The sequence below is a fragment of the Triticum dicoccoides genome, chromosome 3A (genome assembly GCF_002162155.2).
Source record: "Triticum dicoccoides isolate Atlit2015 ecotype Zavitan chromosome 3A, WEW_v2.0, whole genome shotgun sequence".
In the NCBI taxonomy this organism is placed as follows: Eukaryota; Viridiplantae; Streptophyta; class Magnoliopsida; order Poales; family Poaceae; genus Triticum; species Triticum dicoccoides.
The window spans coordinates 597952530-597957809 of NC_041384.1; the positions used below are offsets into that span (position 1 = coordinate 597952530).

The following is a 5280-nucleotide window of genomic DNA, read 5'->3' on the forward strand; positions in this document are numbered from 1 at the left end:
TGTGCAGTGCGGGGGCCTGGTCTTCGATCCCGTTGATCGGGTCTTCGATGATGAAGTAGGGGCAACAAGGACAAGGTGGGGGTCACTGATGGATCACTAACCAACCTATACTAAGCAGTTTAGGATAAGCAGGTAAGGTGCAATCACTACAAGGATACCCCTTATAAAGCAGCACACATTCTACAACATTTTAGCTATACGTTGTAAAATTCACAATAGATACGCATATTAAAGGTTGCAGATATGCGTTGGAGGTTTGCAGCTCTTGATCCCATCGTGGGATACATATGAAAAAAATAAAAGAACGGAGAGGGACGTGCGAGAAACAGAGCCATCGATGCCCATCATCTCTCCCAAATCACCGCCACCAACCGCCTCGTCACCCTCGTCCTCCCACCTCGCCGCCGGCCCTCCCCTCCGTTCCTCCCACATCGCTGCTCTGGAGGCTATCGGATCCGCCTCATCTCCCATCTACCCATCCCTCTCACATCCCATCTCTCTCTTTCTTGATGCAGCTCCTCGTTGCGCCACCTGCGGCGGCTGATTCAGGCGACGTTCGGCGAATCCCGCCATGCCCGAGGTCCCATCACACGGTGGTGCCCTCCCATGCAGCTAGATCTGGCGCCCGCGGCTACCAAAGCCCACCCGCGACCTTCCCGCGATGGCTAGGGTTTCAGACGTCGGCGCCGGCGCCGGCGCTAGTGGCCATGTCCTCCTTCTCGTATGGTGAGTGAATCCCCTCCCCTGGCTTCGTCCTCTCTCTCTTCCCCTTTCTCTAACCTCTGTTTTTCTCTTCTCCTGTAGATGTCTAGGTATGCACCCCCGATTCTATTGCAGCTAATCCCTGTCAAAAAAGTTTGGCCCTTGTGCGACGAACACTGATAGGCCCGCAGACTGACTTCTGATCTCCGTTGTTCATGCACTGATTGCTATTCTATTAAATTAGTAATTATTAGATATCAATGGAGCATTAAATTATTAAAAAAATATTATACGCTGCTAACTCATCAATCCTTGATAGATGAGTCATTAATCATTTCAGTTTGTTTGATGTAGAGAAGAACTACTTCATATATGCATACCCCATATTAAATAGTCTACTGCAAGAGTTATAATATTTAAGGAGGGATCCAGCCTTAATTGGTCTCTAGATGGCAGTTTTGATGAGTTACTAATCGAAGTTTTTTGTTGCAATTTCACGCTTTTCAGGAGTCTGATGGTGAGGTTATTTAGGTGGAGGTAGTAGCTTGCTAATGGTGGCTTTCATGTCCAGCTTAAATACTAGAGGACATGGACCTGTTGGAGGAAGCACGGACACCTTTGTTTTAGTGAGCAGGTGAATTAATAATCCACATTGTTTCTTCTATGATGTTGCTTTGATGCTGTTGATATGATTCAAAACACTGATAAATACTTCCCTCCACGCCTGTTAATGTACTGATTGTTGTATGCTCTTACTATTCTGCACAATTTGGATTACTAGCTAAATACTCGTGTGTTGCTACGGGGTAACAAACATTCAATTTCATGAACACGTCAAATGATACACTGTTTTTTGTAGTATGTGATACACTGTTACCACTGCGGAGCTTTGTGAGGGCAAAAGCATGCCATGGCCTGCCCAGCCCTTGGAGTAAAAATACATGTGGTAGTACAGATAGACGAGTATCCCAGCTCAAGACTGCCTTGCTTGCATGTAGCATCGCTTCTTCACGATTCTTTCTTGGCCTCTGGCCTCTGTTGCTTGACTCCTCTTCCTATCCAGTAGGGTAGCAAAACGGCAATAAGGCACGGGCCACGCGTACAGCCGCAGGGAGGTCCAGAGAGAGGTGGCGCGGAGCCACGGAGGTCGAGTCACCGGTCGCACCGCCGGAGGAAGTAGCAACGCCGAAGGTGCGGAGGCCCAAGGGCGACCCTTGTAGCGGCAGCCAGCTGGGCGAGTAGCAACCTAGACGACGAGCACTGCTGCACAAGCACATGCGCACCCCCAAAACTCTTGTCTCTAGGACAGTACTAATTTTTGTATAAAATGTAGGTTATAACTTATAACACTTTGAAATTCAATCAATTGATAATACACATCTTAATTTGGTAATAGATAATTGTCATGGATAGCAAGGCTAATCAACGCGGAATCAATTTGGTTTTCAAGAGAAAAAGAGATGTAAAGCTGGGAAAGATTTATCAGCAGCAGCTCTTCATCCATCACTTGAGTTGAAATATTTGTGTTTCTTTTAATTTGGCCTGCCCAGGTTTTTCTTTGTAGCTCCACCACTGACTGTTACTTTCCAATTATATTTCGATACACTGACGTCCTTCTCTTCCTTCAGTTTGAAAAGCTATTATGCAACTCCCCAGTTAAATTCCTTGGTCTTGCTAGCCTCTTCATCTAAAAAAACTCACCATAATATAGTACACATTTTCTTGTCATTTGGTTATGTGATTGTCCTCTCATAGCATGCAATTGTTATATATGTACTTGGGTCAAGTCAACGTAGAGGATTCATCTATATCAAGTACTGATCTACTAATCTAAAAAAAGGTACTTATCTACTACCGCCGTACATCATAGTGAACATAAAACTGAATCCCAGTACCTCACTTAGATGCAACCTACACCTGAGCTTTATTCATTTTCATGTGCAAACATGCATATACTAAAGCTTGCAGCAAGCACACGCACATATACACCGGTAGCGGCTCACTGTTAATCATCATGTTTGTCATTTGTTAAGTAGAGGCTCACTGTTTGTTTGTGCAGAGGTTTCCAAAGAAAGAAATACTCAATGTCATTTGGTGCTTTAGAGTGTGCCAGACTCTACATTCATAGTACATCACTGAGTTTTACCCTCAACTAAGATTATTTCCGTTGTGGTGATTATTTGTTTATTCCTTTATTGCATAGATTAGCTCTAACCATTTTTCAGCCTCCTTTTGTGCTCTTATTTAACTATTTATGTACTCCCCAATGGTGTACCTACTGTTGTGTGTAATTTAATGTGAGGTGCCACACCCATCCGTTCCGGGACTACCAAGATGGAGGCCAACACCATGGACGGCTGGAGCTTCTAGTAGATTTGTCCAAGATACGACAGTGTTCATAGTCATAGTTTTGGTAATTGTCTACGATCCCCATATCTTAACTGTTGTGTGCAAGTAATGTTCTTCTTAGATGCTCTTGCCCTTTTGATTCGTACGTTGCTAAACTGACCACTGAGGTCTCACCACTTTGATTAATAAATTGTTGAATTACCCACATGAACTCTTTGCTTGCTAAACTGACCACTAAGCTCTCACCACTTTGATTAATAAATTGCTGAATTACCCACATGAAATCTTTGCTTTCACGGTTCGTACATTGCTGAATTTCCAATTATGTCGCTTGCCCTATTCCATATGAGCAGTGTCTATTGTGCTTTTAACCCGTCAACTTAAGTAGGTCCTATGTTATTAGTGGCTTGCTTTTAGGCCATAACCAAATCTGTTTATTTTTCTCTGAGTTTGTTTATGTTTGTTTTGTGACCTGAAGTAGTATTTGAGTTGTAAGGGAATACTTTCAGGTCACAACTTTTCTTTGTAATAGTTGTAATCTAGCCGGGCAACCAATGTTTCGGAAGTAACGACCCTTTGTAAGAAGTAATGTTTCTTATTTGCTGGCAACCCGTCACTATTTGCATCATGTCAATGCATTGTGTATTAACAATTCATTTTGTTATTTTCTTTGTAGATTCAAAAAATATATGGACGATTATATGGGTGCATGGCAAGTATACTGCACTGATGATGATGATGTTCTGGTTCACGATGATGACGATGATGTTTGTTTTCAGTTTTAGTTATGATGGCTGTTTTCAGTTTTAGTTAGGTTGTAGGGATGCTGTTCCTGTTGGATGATGTTCCTCGGTTAAGTTTTAGTTAAGTTGTAGGGATGTTGATGGATGCTGTCAGTTTAAGTTTCGCTGTCAAGAGAATATTTAGATTATGCATCACATTTGGATGTTATTCCTCCTGTAATATCAACTATTGTAATCCCACAAATTTTTTTCCAATATATGATCTCTTCCTCTGGTGCGTATATTTTGTCTTCTGACTTGATATACATACTTATCACCATCATGTGGAGCATTAATTTAATTGCTGGCAATATATAAAATATTATTCACATTTTATATGTAAAACACCTGAAGCGCTACAAATTCTTTGTTGCCAAGCGACGAGAGTTGGATTCATGTACATTAGCCACCAACGTATATAAGTGTTGTATGAGTCGGTTTTATGTGTTGCAGTCTTGCAACGGTTCCCTTTACCAATGGAAGTATAACCGTTGCATTATGAGCTAGCAACACTGGATAAGGCTATGCATCCCAAACCGTTGGTAAAGACCCTAGCAACGCATATATGGACTTTTAGATACGGAAAAATGCATTGCTATAGGCGGGGTCTTGTTGTAGTGAATGAGCAGGTTACAAAAGTAGGCTATGCACCAGAATAGGAGCAAACAATAACAGTAGGAAAATCTAATGCAAGCATGAGAGAATGGAATGGGCGATATCATGATGATCAAAGGGGGGGCTTGCCTGGAAGCTCTGCTGTAAAGAATAAGATTCATCGGTGACGTAGTCGATCACAGCGGCATCGACAACGATCTCGGGGTCTACCGGAGAGAAGAGGGGGAAGAAACAGTAAATACATAGCACACAGATGCATTACTAAGCATGACATGACGATACGCGGTGTTAGGGGTGTTCTAACGCAATGCTACACAATACCGACTAAGGGGGAATACAACCGGGAATGTATTCCCGGTTCCGGACCGGTTTCAAACAGATGACCAGAGGGGAAATGTTCCATGTTCTGATAGTTAGAGGCATCTGACAGGTAAACAGACCACATATTCGGATTCGTCTCATTTTTCTGAGTAACTTTCGTGTAGAAATCATTTTCATCCGAGTTACGATGTAATTTCAATGAATTTTCAAAGTTTAAACAATATTCTGGAATTATTAATATTAAAAGAAAAGGAACATGACATCAGCATGACATGTTGATGACGCCAACAGTCAACAGAGCTGCTGACCATGTCAAACCTGACGAGTGGGGCCACCGGGACCCACATGTCAGCCTCTGTTAGCTTAACAGTGGATTAACTAATCTAACAGGCTAATTAGAGGGGTGGGCCCTGGTGTCAGTGACTAACTAATGATTAAAACTAATTAACAAATTTATTTATTTATAAAAATGTTTTAAACAAGAAGGCCCCACAAGTCAGTCTCACTAGGC

General features: G+C 42.3%; 1 long non-coding RNA gene across 1 annotated transcript; it reads left to right on the plus strand.

The window, feature by feature from the left end:
- The first annotated feature begins 366 nt into the window (after positions 1-366).
- On the plus strand, positions 367-3998 carry LOC119272255. The gene is made up of 3 exons (XR_005134722.1): positions 367-726; positions 1210-3115; positions 3728-3998. It is a non-coding gene; the product is annotated as an uncharacterized LOC119272255 (long non-coding RNA).
- The last annotated feature ends 1282 nt before the right edge of the window (positions 3999-5280 follow it).